The sequence below is a fragment of the Ciconia boyciana genome, chromosome 4, assembly GCF_034638445.1.
Source record: "Ciconia boyciana chromosome 4, ASM3463844v1, whole genome shotgun sequence".
NCBI classification, from domain to species: Eukaryota; Metazoa; Chordata; class Aves; order Ciconiiformes; family Ciconiidae; genus Ciconia; species Ciconia boyciana.
The window spans coordinates 94,807,274-94,827,763 of NC_132937.1; the positions used below are offsets into that span (position 1 = coordinate 94,807,274).

The 20,490-nt window shown below is 41.6% G+C and overlaps 1 protein-coding gene and 1 long non-coding RNA gene across 3 annotated transcripts in view; one reads left to right on the plus strand and one right to left on the minus strand.

Annotated features, from left to right (window-relative positions):
* The first annotated feature begins 8,153 nt into the window (after positions 1-8,153).
* RASGRF2 (Ras protein specific guanine nucleotide releasing factor 2) overlaps positions 8,154-20,490 on the plus strand; it is a 154,601-nt gene continuing 142,264 nt past the window's right edge. The window contains exons 1-2 of the mRNA XM_072860670.1: positions 8,154-8,246; positions 13,518-13,631. The gene's annotated coding sequence lies outside the window, so the exon portion shown is untranslated. The remainder of the gene's footprint in view (positions 8,247-13,517; positions 13,632-20,490) is intronic.
* Positions 15,812-20,443, minus strand: LOC140651336 (uncharacterized). 2 transcript variants are annotated; one of them, XR_012042352.1, is made up of 3 exons: positions 19,685-20,443; positions 17,511-17,656; positions 15,812-16,697 (listed from the first exon to the last, which is right to left on the minus strand). It is a non-coding gene; the product is annotated as an uncharacterized lncRNA (long non-coding RNA). The 2 variants fall into 2 exon arrangements; XR_012042353.1 differs by having other exon boundaries at positions 17,511-17,833.

Genomic DNA, 20,490 nt, shown 5'->3' on the forward strand with positions numbered 1-20,490 from the left:
TTTTTTTTTCAATATTTAGACTCTGTAAGTCTCTGCCTTACAGATGAGGCTGGGCAATTTCAGCCTAGGTCAATGTTCTGACACTCATTCACGTATTGTAGACAAGCTACCATAAGTTACGGCCTCTGTGGTAGTCTCCCACCACTGCAGAAGTATGTGTAAGCCTACTTTTACTCTGGATGTACTAGGGACAAGAGAGGGACACAATCGTATCATCTTTCATGTCTCCCCTCCACCTTCCTCTTTCAAGCCTTGAGTATTTTTTGAACTTATCGGCCAGTTTAAATCCATATCTCAAAGACGTGCTCCTCAACAGTGCACAAGGAAGCTTGGCAGTTGGGGAGGGAAGACCCAAATGAGTCCAAAAGGCCTGCTGGGGAAGAGCAGGCAGCGTCGAGCCCTTCTCCTCTCGTGAGGCCGCAGTCAGTGAGCCCACCAGCACGTGCAGGAGTTGCTCTTGTGCAGCCAGGCTATTTGTGCATGCAAATGCCTCCACCAGGCAAGAGGGAGCCGGCTGCCATGGGCAGGGTATTTGGGAACAGGGTCAGGAGGCTGGACAAAGGAAGTCTCTGCTCTTTCTGTTGTTGATGGGATGATGTTAGAAATCTTTCCTTGAGGCATAACTATGTTGTCAGATAACAGAAGTTTGTATAATCCAATTCAGTGTATTGTTCATATATATATACATACATGTACATATTCTGAAAGCCATGTTCCCACCTGTTAGAGGCAATTGAAAATGCATTGTTCTAATTAAGTTATATTATTTCTATATGCAACCATTTAAAAATTCCCATTGGATTTCCTAGCACTGCAAATACTACAGTATGTGTGAGTCCAGTCCAAATTTTTTTAATGACGAATGTCATGCCGCAGTATTGGCAGATGTAAAGGGTGTGAGTCAGCTACCTGAACACAGACAACTAATGCCATTTGAAATGTCCTGGGATAGCTGAGACATCCTCATGAGGCTGGCAGATGTGACAATGCATACTGGGAGGACCCAGGCTCCTCTGGTGTGGGTCTTGCCCTGAGGCATTTCAGAGAGATTGGCAACACTATGCTTGCACATGTTTGGGCAAGGCAAACCCAAAGAGACAGCAGCAAATTTCCTGCCTGATGCTAGACTGCCTAAGCATTTCCCTGCATGTGTCTGCAGCTTGTTTCATTGAGCAGCTGGTCACTGTTTGCACAGGCACCTTGCTGCAGTGTTGACGTGACAAGTTTCCTTTTATTAATCTTTGACCATCTATCTCTAACCCACCTCAGATGACTGTACCAGAATATCGGTACGTTGGATCACAACCATTCACATGCAAAGGACCACTCACAAAAAGTTTTTTTAAGATTAGCTTCTCATACCTTCACTACCATGGTTCACTTGTGTTTCAAAAAGTAGACATTTGTGTGAAAAAACGTTGAACTAGATTATACTGCACTGATGGATTTATTTATGCAGTAAAATTCATCCTCAGTCCCCAAGACCTGCAAGTTTTGTTTCAGTGTTGAGACATGTCACAGCAGCCAGAGGTGGCAAGGATTTAGTCATCCGTGCTTCTCAAGTCCTTTGCAGGAAGATCGCAAGGCTGAAGGGTCCTTTTACTCTCAACTGACCTCCATGTATGTGAACTTTCTATTGCATTAAGTTTGTCCCTGCCTCTCTAAGCTGCTAAACAGCTTCAGTGCGTGGCACGTTGGTGTATAACATTTTTGAGCACTGCCACCTGCTTTAAGCTGTGTCATGGACAATATCCACTCCTTGGCTTTATTGGCCCAAGATCCCTACTGCGTCTTGAACATGACCAACAATAATTCCCACTGAGAGATGGCTTGTCTGTTTTGATTGTTACCAAGGCTGCTTTTCCACCGCCTCCCCATTCACCAGGAATTCGTATTGCACTATTAAAAAAATACAGTTCAAGGATTTTTTTTTTTTATTCTGAATGGCAAGCAGTCTGTTGCTATGTACAAAGTGAAAACTTTTAAGAGGGCACTTTATTATGACCTTCACAGAAAATACAAAACCGATGCATCTAACTCAGCTGAGGATTGTTTATGTACTGCAGCAGTTAACTGCTGGCAGAAGCCTTCACCTCACACATAAATAGTAGGTAACAGTCTGTCAGTCATCTACTTTAAGAGTAGATATTGTTTGGATAGCATTGGCAGCAATTTCATATTTGTGCGAATTTGTCAGGGTAAATCTCTCCTAGGTGCACAGAATGAGTATTTTAAATATTCATGTAAGCAACAGCTTTATCAACTGTTTAGAGCCCAGAACTGGAGTTTGCCGTCAGAAATCTAGATTCTCTTCTCAGGACTGCTCTTCGCTGCTCATTCATCTTGGCTTCATCTACAGAAAGGGAGATAGCGCAGGCCTAATTCAGGGTGGCAATGCAATGAATGTTTAGTATATGCTTTCTTGTGACATGCCTTGTGAAGTGGAAAGAAGCAGCTTCTAAGGACAGTAGTGTGCATGGATAGAGGTTAATCAGGTAATTATTTTCAGCTGAGAGCTAGCTTACATAAAAGCATGTTATACCAAAGAATACTTTGCATCTTTATCTCTTGTCTAATTTTTCCACATCACTTTTCATGTACTGAATGATAAAAAGCTGGGACAAGATTCCCCCATGATTTAACCCCAGACAGCAACTAAGCCCCACGCAGCTGCTCGCTTACCTTCCCCCCAACCCCCCAGTGGGATGTGGGAGAGAATCAGGAACAAAAAAAAAAAGTAAAACCCGTGGGTTGAGATAAAGACAGTTTATTAGGACAGCAGAGGAAGAGAAAATAATAATGATAAAAGAATGTACAAAACAAGTGACAAGTGATGCACAATGCAATTGCTCACCACCTGCTGACTGATGCCCAGCCCGTACACGAGCAGCCATCGCTGCTCCCCAGCCAACTCCCCCCAGTTTCTATACTGCCCATGACGCCATATGGTATGGAATAGCCCTTTGGGCAGTTGGGGTCAGCTGTCCTGGCTGTGTCCCCTCCCAGCTGCTTCTGCGCCTGGCAGAGCATGGGGAGCTGAAAAGTCCTTGACCAGTGTAAACACCACTTAGCAACAACTAAAACATCAGCATGTTATCAACATTATTCTCATCCTACATCCAAAATGCAGCACTGTACCAGCTACGAAGAAGAAAATTAACTCTACCCCAGCTGAAACCAGGACAGACTCCCATGCATGGGTTTAGGCCAAAGAGGCCCCCTTTGCATGAAGGCCGGGACATGGGAGGAGAAAATGTCCCAACATGCTCCTTTGGTGTCTGCTCTTTCCTGCCTATAAGTTATCTTCTCCAGTGTAAGTTTTTTCCTCTACCAGCAAGTGCAACAGCACAGTGTGCTTTGCCCAGCCTAACAGTCAAGAGGACCAACAATCTTCTCCAAAAGATGGTTCTTCTCCAAAACCAGTCGCAAGTTGGGAGCAAGGTATGTGACATATGGCATGTTAGAAGAAACTTCAGGTCACATTCCCTGCCTTTAAGTTCTGTCTCTTCTGTCTCTTTTTGAACTTATTTGAAGTGAATACTGAGGACTATAAAAGAGGGGGGCTCTCAGGGGTGTGTGGCTAGCCATGATTGGCACACAGGCAAGTTCCAAATTCTTCCTTCAGGCTGGTTCTGCCAATGGGTCAGGGTTCTCCCCATGGTGCGGTGCTTTTGACAACCGTTGATATTTTGCAGCAAGTAATTTTGTGCTGAGTAATTATTGTGAAATGCATGAACACAGACAAAGGAATGAAGGAGGAAAACCTGGAATGAGTGAGACTTGAAACCAATTGTCCTGTTGTAACAGTCATGGGTTTGGTTTAGTCCCATTGAGAAGGTGAGGTGGGACTGGTTGATCTCACTATTCCTGCTGAAGTATCTTCCCTAGTATCACCTGGTATGTTGCCCACCTGAGCACAGCTTGTTTCCTTTCCCGCTAAGCCATGTTCTAGCTTATTTACTTGCAATCAAAGTCAAGATTTAATCATCGTTCATATCTAAGAGCTCCTAAGTGGCATAGTGAGTGCTTTGCTCCTGTCACATCTGGAGAGCTGGTGCATAAGAAGGGCCCAAGGCAAAGTCCTGGTTGCTCTGGGAGATGGATCAGGGCAGCCCCAAATCATGCAGTGATGGGGAAACAAGGAATTCAGAGTACTGCTTAAAGGGTCCTGCTGACACCCACATTGCTGTACAGCAGCTCTGTAGTGCTGGAGAGAAGTTAATGTTAAACTCATCTCCTTGCTTTACATGAGGAAAAAAGTCCCATTGTTTACAGATAAGAATAAGGGATACTTTGTTAGGTTTCTAATTTGCATAATTAGAGGTATGATCTGTTTTGTTCCTAGTAATCTTGAGAGCCTTGCTCTTATTTATGCTGTTATATGTATGAATGAAAGAAAGCCTGTCTCGGCTCTCTCGCCTTAAAAAAATACGTCATTTTTGCATCTGGGGAATGAAGTCACTTCTCTGGATTTGTGGAGCGGTCAGGACATAAAGCAGCAGCTTTTCAAGGCAATAGCTAATAATAACACCTCACTTCTCCCCACCCCTCAATCATGAATTGTGGTAAGTGCCGTGTAAATCAGGAAACAGACAGCTGCTATCACAGAGAGGAAATAACTGCAGGCTGAGCCAGCCTCAGCCCGCGGTGAAAAACACCGTTTCTAAACAAGCTGTTTCAGGAAGTCCTATGTGACAAAACTTCCAAGGAAAGAAGTGGCATTCATGAGAGGACAATCAGCTTTCTTTAAGGCTCAGGACAACCACCAAGGAGTACGATGGGAAGGATTTGTCCGGGATGAGCTACATAGAACAGTCCCCTTCTTCCCAGCACTAATGCTAAACCGTGTTATCAGAGCAGTGCTTGAAAAGGAAACTTGTAACATTTCTTTTCATCATGTCTCTGCCTCCTCTTGTCATGAATTTAGAGGAGCAGGTATTGCCTTTGCTGATAGGTTTAGGAGATTTGACTTTCTTGTGCAGTGCTGTCCCCTTCAAGGCTTGTACTGCTTATATCGTGCTTACGAATGCCAGCTGCAGACCAGAACTCACCAGTATGTGCCTAGGCTTGGCTAAGAGACAAAGGCAAAACCAGTCACCGGAAGTTAAAAAATTTGGGCTGATACCAGCTGCATCTTCCCAAACAATGAGGATGAGAAGCAACAGGAGTTATTAATGATCCTAGGGGATTGTCTGTCACTGGGTATTTTTTACATGTGAGTGGATGCTTCTGTAGAAGAGACAGAAATTGGTTCAAGGTAGTGTTCTGGATTGTGATATTTAAAAAAGCACACTGCTCTTTCTGCAGAACTGTAATTGTGATTCAAAAATACAGATAAAATCAGTAATAAGGGAAATATACAATGAATAAAGAAGGGGTGGGCTGGAAGCTACATATGGGCAAAAGTAGGTGAGATTAAGTTTAGTTTAAATAGTCCACAGCACTGATGGAGGAAAATTTCTGTAGCAACTGGAAGATGAAAATAAACACTGACAATACAGTGTAAGCTCTGCTGCAAGCATATATGCTGACATTTTCGTTTTTTCACTTTTCTGGATTTTTCCTTCTGCACAGCTTTAGTTCTCAGATTGTCAGACACCAAAACCACATTCCCCCAATTAACAAATCAGCTTGTTTAACTTGCTCAGAAGATCTACAGATGGATTATTTCAACAAAAGACACAATCAAGAGATTCATTATAAAGGTCTCATTATAAAGCATTATAAAATATAAATTACTCTCTGTTTCTCCTGGTTTCAGAGCAGAATCTTACCACCTCAGTTAGCAAAGCAGGGCACATCAAGATTTCTTGATATTACTGAATCATGGGGGGGGAGTTTTCACAGTGAATAAAGGGATAGTAACTTTTTTTCAGCATACAGAAGTCACAGCATCTTATAACTCAGCTAAAATTGTTAAGAACTGAAATCAACTGATGCAATACCGTCTCAAGGGTTTCAAGATGAGTTTTTAATGCATTCTGCAAATAGAATCATGTTGATTTCTTTCAGAAACAATGAAAAAATCCATCTACTCTTGCTAATAAAACCACAGTATATTTCACTACAGTTATAGGCTGCAAATTAAATTTATTTTTCACAAAATAAATTATATTATGTCAAGTTGCTAGAGTGAACAATAGTTATTGTCGGGAAATAGGTTCAGATAAGTTGTACAAACAACACTTCCTCCCTTAGATTTTCCCAAATTGAAATTGCAGATTGTGGCCTGGGGACAAAGTGTACCCTGAGCTCTCAAAGCAATGGGAGATTCAATTCTGGCTCGTTTCCTTGGGGTCTCAAAGGGTGTGAAATTGCCCTCAGCAGACCAAGCCCACAAATGTTCCCTGCTTGCCTTTGTCCTGAGCCAGTCCTGCAGGAAATCAGTCATTGTTTTTAGTGATGCTACCCACTGTACTTTGCTGTTCTTCAGACAAGGTGTCTGCACAGAAGCAATGATAGCGTGGGTTACACAAAATCACCTCCTCTACACTGTCTCGTAGCTGCAGAGCTCCTGAGAGGGGGACTATGCCCACCAAAGCCCTGATAGGGGCTCACTTCAAAAGCATGAAGGACTTGGGTCTTTTTTTGTGTGTGTGGTCCTCCACAGAGAAACAGCCACGGAAACAGTGTCAGCTGCTGCACAATGCAAAACATCTTCCGATTAGGCTATTTTCACTAAGAGCGTAAAGCATAAACCAGCAATGCTATGCTCTCCGGTTGCATTGCCTTCTGGCTTCCCTGTGGGGAAGGACCCTCTGGCTGACAGTAACTCTAGACTCTGCAAACCTCTTCTCTGCATTAACTGCTATAAAAACACATAATTAGCACAGTAGCTAGTAGCCTCTTAAGTAGTAGCTATTATCTAAAACACCTATGCATAGATTATTCTTGCCATTCAAAGTCACCTTTAATGTTATTGGCCAAAGAAGGTCACATATAAACACCCTCTCACTCCAGCTGTAATTTGACTGTTTCATGCTCTCAGGCCGACATGAGAAATAAGCACTAAAATGATGTTATAGAAACTTACACCAACTTTCTTCTGGAAAAGAGTTATCATTAAGTCTAACATACATCTTGTGAGCTGAATTCACTGAGTTTTCTGAACAAAAGCTTACGTTTGAAGATTAAGGCAGTGCAGCTAATCATGTTTAAACACCATTAAGACAAGAAGGAAGAGAGACAATAAGGTCAGCTCTGGCACTGCAGAAGTCACTCACTCCTGTACATGCTCTGCAGACAGAGAGTGCCAAGTCTTCCAATGTTTTTAAAATTAAAATTTGGCAGTGAGGGTTTTTTGGCAATTTATCCAGATAAGGGTTTCATTTCATTAAATGCAATTCTGTCCCCTCCAGAAACCTACTGCTCCCACTTCAGAAAAGGTGCAGTTTCACAGTTGGCTTAAAATGCTCTAAGACACATTGCTGCTGACAGAAGGTGGTGTCACCCTCCCACCCCAAGCCCTGAACTACCTCTTTTTTGCATCAGTGCTAGCAACTGAGTGACTGCAAGGCAAGAACTACTAATAGTTTTATTGCTCGTTTAATTTTCAGGCAGATGAGCAAACTGCACCAACTTACTATACAACCATGGGATTGCTATTGCCTAAATAAAGCAATTAGTAAAAATGTGTAGCTGGGGTACAGGAAAGGAAATGGACTAAATCAAGGGTAAAACCACTTTTTTTAAAAATGATGCAGTATTATATCAAGTTATGCTGAATGAAATATTGCATCTTAAATGATCTGCAAACCTGGGTGGCCTCCAGCTCCAGTTCCACAAGCACGTTTTTCTGGAAAAATATCTGTGCTGCCAAGAGAACTGGTCCTATTCTCCTCTGTGCTGTTCCCTCCCTTGCAATGGCCAAACATTTGTTTGAATTTGGGAGACATGAATTGCAAGTCCCCAAAACTGAATAGTTTGGAAGTTTTTTTTCCTTTTAATGTTGCAGCAACAGTTTATCCTATAATCTGGTTTAGGTGGCAGTTTGCAGAAAAAAGATCCAGAGCTAGTCATCAATCATAAACTGAATATGAGTCAACAGTTCCATGCTGTTGTGCAAAAGGCAGACGTTAGATGAAGCTCTGTAAGCAGGGGTGCATCCTGCAAGACAGGTGACGTCACCCTCCTGCTCTCCTCAGAGCCGGCGAGGACGCGGAGCGAACGCCTTGTCCAGCTGTGGGCACCGCAGGAAGAGAGACACGGACCTACCGGAGTGAGACCCGGAAAGGGACGTGGTAATGGTGAGTTGTCTGGAAACAGGGCCAAGGAAAGGCTGTGCAGTGGTTTAACCTGGAGAAAGAAGACATGGCGACAGTCTTCTGAAGGGTAAAAGGCAGCTGCAAACAAGGGCCAGCCTGTTCTCCATGTCCCGTGGGTGTATGGAAGGACAGAGGCTTAACGTTGCAGGAAAGAAGATTCAGGGTATACGTTAAAGGGAAGCTCCTAAAGGTAAGGTCAGCTGACCACTCAAATAGACGGTGTGGAGCATCTGGGAAAAAATCCAAAGTCTTGGAGACCTCTGAAGCTGGGGAGATAAACCTCAGTCAGGGTTGATGCTGGCTTTGCTGAGTCTGTCTGGGGAAGGGAGGGGATCAGCTTTTTAAGTCCTTCCAAGCTCTATGATTTAATGTTATCCCAGTTAGTGTGTTCGTGTGGGTTTTTATACACACATGAATGAATCCTACAGCATGTACTACTATTGCTGTCTTTTTGCAACTATTGTAACAAGCCCTGTGATTTCAGTAGCCAGGGAAGACTGGTTTCCTGCAAAACCCTTTCTCAAAGGCTAGAGAGTATACGTGATTTTTTTTTTCTGGTCACAATAGGAAAAAATTTTTGGAACTGCTTCAGGACAAAAAGATCAGAGTGTGTTCATGCTTGTAGGACATGAATTTGATGACGTATATATTTTCTGTCTCTTACAACATTGCCTAAATGATAAAATTGTCTTCTGAACTAACAGTTACCTGGGTCTTTTCAGTACAAGCTTCACTCCTGTTCAAGAATTTGAAGCGGAGGGGTTGAGGGGAGAGCCATATGCTCTATTTTTGCTAATGAATTTTATGCTTTTTTGAAAGATAGCGAAGCAAGGAGGACAAGGAGAGCACTGAAAACTGAATGCTTGCAGTCAGGACTAGCAGTTAGTCACAGACAGCACCACATCATTAATATGCACTCAGCCTGCGAGCACTACAGCCATAGCAAGTCCACATTGAAGGGGCTTGACAAATACAGTTCAGAGCGGACACAGCATCAGCCAGCCCTTTTTGCAAGGTCGGTGAATAGGTCTGTTTGGGGCTGCACATACAGAATATTTATGGCCAAGCAGCATAACCCATGGCAGGGTCATGTTTGCAGGAACTCATGCAAGTTTGTAACGTGCAGGACTGAAGGAGATGCCGCTGAAGATGCTGGTTTTGTAAAAGAGGGGTGGCAGAGCTGCCACTTGCAGTGAGTGCCTTTGCCAGCTGGGTTACCTCCTCAGACACAGATGAAGAAACAGCACTGCCTTGCACCCCAAGGATCACTATGGTCTGGCTTTTCTACGCAACCCTATAAATAGGCTGTATCAAACAGAGGATTTTGTTTTCCAGGCCCTTTGAGTCTTTATGGTCTCCTTTAAAAAAAAAAAAAAGCTCTCAAGATAGAGGCGAATGCATTATCAAGTTTGTACACATGTTTTGTGGACATGTGCCTAAATGCTACTGCGTACCGATTGATTCATTTGGGGGAGGCAGGAAGCAGTTGTAACTCTTCTATCCATATGTGACATGCTTTGCTGCATTATGACACTACACCTCCACTGACTTCATTTTTCTTGAAATCGTTTTTATTTTGAGTATATGATCATCCTTACCACAAACTGCGTTTAGCCAAAACATTCAATATAATTCATTATAATGAAAAATCTGTTTGGGGAATAAATTCTTGTTTCTAACGCAAACAGATTCATATTTCTGCTTAATTTTTCTGGGTAGATGAGCACTGCAGGAAATCTGTGCATAGCTGTATTTTTGTTTGATTAATTAAGAAGATTAGCTCAGAAAAGGGTGTTTTAGAGGTAGCAGAATAAATGGGCACTTTGAGACTTTATTATCTTTCCTGAATATTTTCTTTATGAAGCGTTTTGCTGTATCTGGGAAGAAAATAGCAGAGAGAACGACAGCAGTGAATATTAGAAGTCCGAATGAAACCAGCATGCTGTTACTTCATAATTTTGTTTCGTCCTTGCCTACCAAACTCCTTTATCTATCTCCTTTTCTTGTCTGTTCCTCAGTTATGCTAGTACTTCTAATTTTAACAGCTATTCTGATGCATATATGTTAATAGAGTTATATAATTTATACAGTACATCCCAGTAAGGCTGACAATGTACAGCTCACAGCTCAATTCAAGCTAGAGCAATAATTCAAGAAAGCACAGCACAAAAATGGTGCGAAGATAAATGAAATCAGAACAATAGCTTTTATATAAATTATACACATTTCATCTATATTTCATATCCATCTTTATGTAATAACTCAATTTTAGTCATATCTGATGTCTCTAATTTTAGGCAATTAATATCTTTTAACTGTTATGGAAGAAGGGAATTTTGATGAAAAAAGACAGAGTGCCATAGAACAATAAAACCACCGTCTTTATATATAACGATCTGTATATATATGTGACATATCCAAATGTGAGTCCATCATTTATCACAGTTATGAAGTATTCTCGCAGCCATAGATGAACAGGCAATTGCAACATGATAAAATTAGTCCAACTGTGATGGTTGCCTAAAGCTCCTGCAAGCATGTAGGTAGGATTAATCATGTAGGATTCATGTCATTCCTACCTACAGAGTATGGAGCAAAAATCAGCAGGAAAATGCTTAGCACACTTTGTTTTTAAAAATGCTATCTTCTGATCACTTAAGTACTGTCACTATTACCATAGATGGGCTGGAACAGGGGCAATGAGATGCTAAATGCACCAGCCTAAGCCTGTTTGCACTTGGAGGATTCCCCAGGCAGGAGTTTCTCACTTTTTTTTGAGCTTTACACCACAGGAAGATGGCTGTAAATGGGAGGGAATGTGACCCAACAGATGTACGGGGCATGCTGACCTTCTTCATGTTATTTCTCTTCCCCCTTCCCACAGCTGTATGTGTTACCAACCTTATTAAAAACGGATGGGCTGCATTCACTCATTTATATTGCCTACTGACCAGATACCAGAAAACAATTCAGAGATAAATGAGCAATCATTTACTCTAGTGGAAATTTTATAACTTAGAGCAGGATTTGTCCTAATTACTGTCTTTTACTGAATATGAACCAGTGACCTGAGGGCATAAAGCTCTCTATCCCATTACTAATTCCACGAGCCATTCACTTACCTCACTTAGAGCATTTTAAAAGCTTTTCTGAAAAAGAGATTGGAAAACTTTCAGTACGTGGCTATCAGAGGGACTGAGAGGAATGACTTGGAGTTATTCTCCCCTCCTGCACAGACCCCAAACTCCGTGCAGCTGAGCTGGCTGCCTTCTTTTGATGCTACCTGAGAAACATGTAACAAAACTCTTATCAAAACGATTTCAATACATCCTGTGTCTGCCAAGAAAGCGTCCTATACTCTAGACGTCTCATTTTCCTTTCTTTCAATTACACTGCTTGTCAACTTGCATTACAGTTGAGTAACACAGAAACATAAAGACATACCCTCCGGAAGGAAAAAACGCAGTTTTACAGGATGAACAAGCTTAATCATACATAGTAATTACGTCAGTAAGTGGTAACAACCATAGTATCCTAGAATGCTCCTTAAATCCAATGGTAGTAACATTTAAAAGAGAAATATATACATAAGCAATTAATAAAGATAATTACAATCCATATTAAGAAAGCTTATATAATACACATATATAATAGAAAGCTTTCTGTCAAAAATCTCAGACGCTGTTTCTTTGGGATACAAGTTAAAACTTTCTCAGAAGTCAGAACACTGTAGATGCCATGGAGAAGTACACGGGATATATTTTTCTTCTGCAGTCTGGCAGAATGGGACAACCTGTCAGCTGAAGCTCTTCCAGTGATTTCTCACTGGCGTACCTCAAAGTGCTTTACAAATACGTTCATGTATTTATTCCCACTGGATTGAAACTAAGGCGCAAGGAAATGCTATATCATCTCTAAGGCCAGCGACTTTCATCGTAGGGGAGAACCAAGGTGTCTTGAGTTCTTCATGCTGGAACTGGCGGTGATTTTTCTAAAGGTGTGGTTCATGAAAAAAAATCTGTTCGACTAGCAGTAAACATTTTGAGGAAAGGATAGTATTTGACACGTTGGACCTCAGACTTCCTGGAAGAATTTTCAAGTATATAAGACCCTTTCCCTTTTGCAAAACCAAACCAAAAATACCTGAATTTTCCAGGCTGTTTAAATGGTTGAACAATACACTTTCCCTAATCCATTTCTTCCCCAGAGTTTTGGAGAATAACCTTTTTAGAGATTTCAGCACTGAGCATAATCGATGGTGGATAAATTTTTTTTTAAATCTTAAAACTGGGAAGATGTTTTTCACCCAGTCTTACACTGTAGGTTTCATATCCTTACTTTACCTATACTGTGGGCACATGTGCCTATATGATGTGTTAATTCCAGACCTTTGTTGCTGTTCCTGAAGAATACTCTAAGGCTTTATCTAATAAGCCTTTCCTAATATTTCACAAAATTATTACGCGATAGCTATATCTGATCTATATGTCTACATATATGTCAGAAATTTAGCATTAGTTCCCCAAAGCCATTATATACCACAGCAAAAAATAGAAACAGTATCAATCAACAAAAGAAAAATTTTCATGTTGCCTCTTTCTTTGGCAAAAAAAATGCCACTCAAACAGGAAATAATCTTACTCAAAATTCTTGAATATTGTAAATCTAACTTTATTATTGATACAAGAAAATAGGACATCAAATTGGAATAAATATACCTTTCAACTGCCCTCGGTACCACTAGTATTTAGCAAAAAGATTGTGTTAATACTCAAAACAAGACAAGTGACCCAAGACGACAAACATAACAATAACAGTAACACAAATGGGTGAACACAAATTTTATTTTTTTAAATGGTAAAATTATTTTTCATTTACTTTCTTATTATAGATTCAAGAGGAACCTACTTGTGAAATAAGTCATGACTTATTTCTGCATTAAAAAAGAACAAATGTATTTTTGTAGGGATTCAGGCCTTTATTCACTTTAGCATGGAACAGTAGTGGCTTTGTGACAAGTACAATAAATGTTATTTTTGTGTTCTGTTTAAAAAATATATGAATATGAAGTGCAATTAATATACTTCTACCTTGGAAAGCATTCTACTATAAAAGATGAGGTTACAAATTTTTTGTGTGATGTTGAATATAATTGTAGCTGGATATTGGTTTGTTTTTTAAAATTTTTATTAGGTTTCTCTGAGCTATTTTTTCTCTTTGTTCTTTTCCTTTCACCCCCCCGCCCCCAAAAAGTATACTCCATAGCTCCCAAGCAGCTACAAAGGTTACCAGCTGAGAATCTGAACAACATAAATCTGGACCAGGAGGAATGTGCATTAGCAACAGCCGGTCAGAAGTTACAAACAGGTACCTGCTATCTACCTCCCACCTGACCCGAAATCCCCAAAGCAAACAGTGACTGATGTTAAGCTTAATTTCTTTCCTCTTGTTAAGCAAGACTGTTGTTTGGTATCTTCTTGCCTGCGTGTGTGGGGTGATAACATTGGCTTGGATCACTGTTGTCAGGGCTGCTCTGCCTACAGCGTTTTAAGATTTTTTTTTCTGCTGTTACACACATTTTCTCCAGGCATTTGTACAGTCCCAGCTGCATCTGAATGGATTCATTAAAATGGTTTTTAATATATTGCATCTGTATCTAATATAAAAGCAATGTTCTCATAAAAAAGCATTGTCTTAGAATTTTCACGTGATCTTGAGATGATGTGGGTACCCGGCAATGTTTGATTTCTATTAAGAGAACAGTGGATTCCATTTCCCGTAAAACTGATTTTTATGGTATATGGGTCTGCCTACCTACAAAGTAAGGTGCTGTACTTCTGAAAGCTGCTCAGCTGCATAATACATTAAATGTCTCTTTCAAGGTGACTATGGGGAATGTTGCTCCTAGTTTACCAAACCTGTTTTTATTGAATTATGCACCCCTGTGGCAGATTATTTGCAGGCTTTATGCCAGATGGATAGAATTCTCTCTATCAGTATCAAGCCTTGTAAACATCACAAATTCTTCCCAGCGTTACTTACTTATTCCAGATGGCACCTGCTGCTCAATCTGTATCTTTCTTCCAATCTGTGGGGCTTACTTTTTCCCCAAGAAATGAGAATGCTTTAATATTTTACACATTTTTCCTATTTTTATGCCAATATGTGAGAGTATGTTGACAGAATAAGCAAAAAGTTATTTGCATTTATACTCAGTTCACATTGAATAAGAAAAAAAGGAAATTTTATCCTACTATGTCTTTTTAGTTCTAAAGTAATTTTCCTAGTTACTAAGGACTTTCTGAAACTTAGAGTAATCATAGCCTAGTGTCTGCTGAACCCTTTACTTGCAAAAGCTCAGTCATCGACTCACATTTGGAGAATGTTATGAAATCTGTGTTATGACACGTCTTTGGAACATTTAACATACTAATTTAAGCTATCTCCCAAGAATGTTGAGACACTTTCATGCTTTGGCTATTTCTGAGTTGTAGGACAATACTCTTCTTAAGGATACCACACTAATGACAGGGTCTGTGAAATTCTCATTACACAGCTCTCAAAATAGGGAAAAAGGGAGTAATCTCTACTAACTTTAAAAATCAGGCCTCAGCTCTGACAGTCATATTCCCACTAAGTGAGTATGTACCTCAATATGAAAATGTTAGCTATGTGAAGAAAGTTTTAAAATGTTATTGTCACTACGCTTTGCATCATAAATCTGGAGCTTAGTTTATGTCTGTTGTATCTGTATTATATAAAGTACTTCTGGAACTTTTAATTAACTGAGTACCTCTGCATATCTTTAAACCTTTGGCCAACAAGCTGAATAGCGGCTCTTCCATTTTAACCCGGGTTAGTGAACCTTTGCTGTCTCGGGAGCAAAGGAACCAGGTGAAGACAGGCTGAAGGAGAAAAGCTGCCCGTCTCTTCCCTGTGTGGTTTTAGCACTCATCTGAACTATCAGCATTTCCACATTTGAAATGCCGCTTTCTCTTTCAGTGTTACCCTTGATCTAATCCTTTCACTTCATGTGCTGTATTGAACTGACCCTACCCGACTCGCCTCTTCCACTCCCACATTATTGTCTACCAGCCTCCTCAATCTGCTCCCCGTGTATTGGTCTCTTTTCTTCCTATTTCAGAGTCCCACTCTTACCTCCAGGATCTCTGGGGGTGATTTCCACCTCTTTACCAACCACCTGGTTTTCCAGCCTTACCCAGCAGCCATGACTCCCATGCTCTGTCACTCCCAACTTTGTCTTCTCCATGAGCCTCTCTCCATCGCCACCTCCCACTAACTCCTTCCTCTGTTCCTGGCTCTTAGGATCCTCATGCCATCTCCTCCAATTCCCCAGCCATTCTTAGCCCTCGCTTACTCACACTGGCTTCCTCTGCTCTTTACCTACTGTGCTCTCATTATCATCAGTCTGCCAACCAGGCTGAATTCTTCCACAACCCACTTGCTTTTGCCTCCTGCCTAAATAGTGCTATTTCTTCAGTTTAATTGAGTCCCTTGATTCCATATTTTCTTCCCCCCCCCGCTTTTGATTTTCACCAGCCTGACTGAGAGACAGCTTCTGCCATGGTTATTTTTTTTCATTTTTCCAGTCGTCCTTCATATTTTTCCATGCTGTCCCTGACCACAGGCAAGAACTCCCCAATGACCTCTACAGACACACCAAACTGTTTCTTTCAATAGTTCCTCCAAAACCTTCTTTTGCTATTCTTCTCTCAAAATCTCAGCAGCAAATGTGCTAGTTGTGCACCGAGGATGCTGCCTATCACAACAGGCAGTGCATTTACTAGTCCTAGTACTTCTCTGTTTGACTGACTCTAGCGATCTAATCTTATGCTTAGACCAAGTTGTTCCTGGCATGGGTCCTTTTCGTGTGTTTATGCAGCATTTAGCACAAAGAGGCTAAGGCATTGAACCATGATGATAATATCCTCACCTGCATAATAGGTAAATGATCTGCAGTTATCTGCCATCTGCTGAAATCTCCCACTGAAAGAAGTGGTCCCTTTGTTACCCTTCAGTACGGCAGTAAAAATCCTTTCCTCAGAGCTTTCAAATCATGTGAATTGGTGTGTGTGGAGCTGCAGAACAGCTAGACGGCACTTGTGTATGTCGTAACAAGATGTCTCTGCTGCACACAGAGCTTCCACGCTCTTTTTTCTTGATATGAGCGCAAATGCTCTTCCTTGGAAAGATGTGCAAGGGGCACCAGAGGCATTACTCACGCTTTGCATAGAGTCGCTGTGAAATTATCCTCACTGCTGCTTTGTGGAAGACCTGGGAGGGATTGGCCTGGGATTCCTGAAGGAGGGAATCTCATGAACACTTGTTCCACCACCTTTCTCACAGGACTGAGGGGTACGTGTATCCTGTCTCTTCCACAGAACGGCTGCCCCCAACATTTGCTTCCAGTTGCTAAAGAAATAAGTAACCACAAGGAATGAATTACCACGACCTGGTATATACAATGATTTAAAATTGGTTAGCCAAGACAATTCCCCAAAAAAAGTCTAGATAAAATAGGAGAAGTAAATCTTCTCAAATGACATTAAAAAAAAAAAGATTAAGTAAGCACAAAGTTGTTTGTAGTCATTTAAAAGGAGAATGATAAAAGGTGAATGACATTTCCATACACATGAGAATATCCCGTTATTTTCAAGATATTCAGGACTTACTATGCCAGTGATGTATAATATAATGTGTTTGAAAAATTTCCTGCTTTATCAGATAGCTAAATCTTAGCTGAATATTATAAATACCTTTCAAATAGCCATACGATGCTGTGCCTCAAAGAGTAAACCATTATGTCAGCCTGTGCCTTAAAGAGTAAACTACTATGGCAGCAAAACTGTAAGTAAAATTACAAATAATATATTCGTTCAGTTCTACTTTTCAGACGATATATAAGAGGAGATACATAGGTCTATTCTTAGTGAAAGCTAGTTTCTTCCCTGTAAGATATTGCAGCAGCTGTTCAACAGCTTTACAAAATTATTTTGTATTTGATACATTACCTTGACATAAAAAGGTAAATAATGATTTACTATACCAATTTAGTGACAAATAAGCATTCCAATATATAACAACATAGAACAAACATACAAACCCAGACACAAAAATGATAGCATGACAACATTTTTCCATTGCTTTAATCAATTTTTATTATGATTACATTAATAGTATTTTTTCCAAGTTGTTTTTCAGAATAGAGGCCTAAATTTTACATACCTTCTGAAATAGATTTTCTTGTCACCTGTCCCTCAGAAGAGTGACAACTCACTGACTTGCCCCCCGAGCTCTCATGGTCACTTCCAGGTATCAGAATCAACAACTGCTCTGTCACACGACGTGATGTATTTCGCTATTTATGAGAGCTTTGAAGAACATGCAGTGAATTAGTTCCCAATGGAAATTTCAAGGTAAATGTGGGCTAAATGTGTTAAATTATCTCAGCTGATATGTGACCACAACTTTCCACTGTAGTTTTACAGAAAGCTCCTTGGGGCCTATAATGACACAACACTTGGGAGTGTGGTTTATAAATGAATCCTCTGGAATGAAAATACACAAAAAGGAAGTGTTAGTTAAGGAAAACATAAAATAAAGTAAAACAGTGTGCTTATCTGTATGTTCTTTTCTTCAGAGCCCTATGGAATAAATTACATCAACAGATTTCTTTACATCTGTTTGCACATATAACTCGATCATGTTCATACATACAAATTTGGCCTAGAATTTCTTTTTTAAAAACCACAAACAACCCCTTCTTTATTGTGGGTAATGAAGACATTTTTAAAAAAATCGTATTTACTTACATGTGTTTACATGTATTAGATGGTATATAGATACATACATATGTAGTAGATATTTAAAGCAATAAAAACTAGGTTGTGCTTTTATAAGAATGATCAAGTAATAAAGAAAATACCATTGAGAGAACTAAATCATACTTTGAACAATAAATCTCAGGAATTCATGACAAACTGATGGTTACACAACCAGCATTCAATGTAGTGAACAGGAACGTTAGATGCCTCGTAATTCCTATGGATTGCTGTGCAATGACATATTCAACATCTTCAGCTTAGGAAAAATGCCTGCGTGTCTAGGAGAAAATGATGTAGTAAAAGGAAACCCTCTCTTTCTTCATTTTGTACTTAAAATTTAACTCCTGTCATTTATTGTTACCGTATGTCTCAGGTGTTGTGGTAGAATAGATGGTGCGTAATCATTTCTGATTTATGCGGAAGCTTTATTAATGTACAAATTACATAAATTGTGACAAAAACTTGCAACCTTATCTTGGCAAAGATGGGTTCTTACTACAGCATTTGGTCATGATATATGATGTGTTTGTTTTGGAAGACTACTCGCTTAGTGTCAAGTATCTGAAAACTCCTTGGAGTTGCAGTCTGCTTCTTTCCCTTAGTTTTACCGCCTTGCCATTAACTTACATCAAGAGATATGGTACCCCTGGAAATTTCACACACCGAGTTAATACTGACTTGGATAGCACTAGCTGAGTGAAACTGAAGTAAAGATGCATCGTAAGAGGCAAGTAAGAACCCTGTCACTGAGCTGCATGAATATGAGTTATTTCACACATGCAAATCATCCAAATGATCTTCAATCCCTGTTCAAAACCTGGACTTCCCTGGACATTATGTGTTAAGCTCAAATTGCATGATGTGAAGCCACAAGGGAAACTAATCAGTTCCAGCAGGATTTCTGCATCTGTTTGTTTCTTCTAATACAAAGTTCTCTGTTCACAGAATGAGAACCTTAAAACTCCACATGGGTCCACAGGTCCTGTAAATAACACTCAAAAAAAAAATCATAATTGCTGACAGAGATCACACAGGGAATGTTTTCTGCCTCGTTCTGTGCATTATACAGCATACTGAGTATTGTAATTTTCATGGTTTTGTTCGGACAGTCAGTAAGAGAATTTTCTTTCTTACTCACAAGGCTCGGTAAAGGAAGAGAGATAGAAAGCTACATATGCAAAATACGTTTTTAAATCAAAGAGTTGCAAATGCCTTTTCGTGAAAGAACCTCACAAGGAAGTTTATATAATTCGGTTAATTAAAGGTGCAGGGGTCCTCTAGCTGGTAGAAGTCTCCATATTGCTTATGTTTCATGTAATCAATTCTTGACACCAGCTCCTTTGCCAGAGCTCATCTTTTATAATTAACGTCTGCTGGTACCTCATTCCACTGTCCTGACTGCAGAAACAAAACCGTGCCCGCTGCCAGCCTTACTAAACTCGGTGTCAAAATAAACCTCTCCAAGCGCAGCTGGCACACAGATGTGCTTTTCGGGAGGTGATGAGCCACCCCCTTCTCTCAGCTGTCCCCACACACTCGTCCTCCTCCATCCCCGGAGCTGGAGGCTGTACTCACCGCGATGCTCCCTGCTGTAGCCTTCAGCGGCGGCAGCGCGACTTGGGATCTGTGAATCGTCCCTGCGTGCAGCAGGCGAGCCCCGAGACACGGCAGGCTTTCTGCAGTCGTTGCCGGGTTATTCGCTCGCAACACGGATGCCCGGGAAGGTGCGGGGATGTAGTTCCCCGGGGTGAGACCTCCTGCGACGCCCAGCTCCCCCCTCCTTGCCTGCAATCGGTGTGAACAGCGGGTTAAAAGTAACGGGTCTCTGCTATTTCACTTGGGTGTCACTTCGCGCGTTTGGCTTCCATGCGCCAGGCAGCTCGAAGACGAAGTTACCCGACCCCCGCAGCCGCGCTCGCCCAGCCCTGCCGCTTTCCAAGATTTTCCCTCCAAGAAGCGGAAAGGCCAAAACTACCGGGAAACCCACAGCAAGCCCCAGACCGACCAGCGGCTCCCGCCCCGCCCCGGCGCACCGCTGCCGGCGGGTGCCCCCCCCGACACCCCCGTCCCCGGGGCCGTGCGCTGCCCCCCGTCGGGCGGGGGGCGGCCCCGCCGCCGGGCGGAGGGAGGGACCGGGGCGTTGCGGCGGCGACTTTGCTCTTAAAATCGCTCTCCAAAGCGGATTACGGCTGATCCCTCGCGTCACGCCGGAGTTGCCCGGGGGGCAGCTCGCCGCGGCCCCCTCTCCGCCCACGGGGCGCCGGGGAGGCGGCGCAGGGCGGCGAGGCGAGGCGGGGCGGGGCGGAGGGGAGGGACGGGGGACGCCGCGGCGGGCCCGGCGGCAGCCGCCCCCGGGGGGCGGGCGGAGCTGGGGCGGGTGC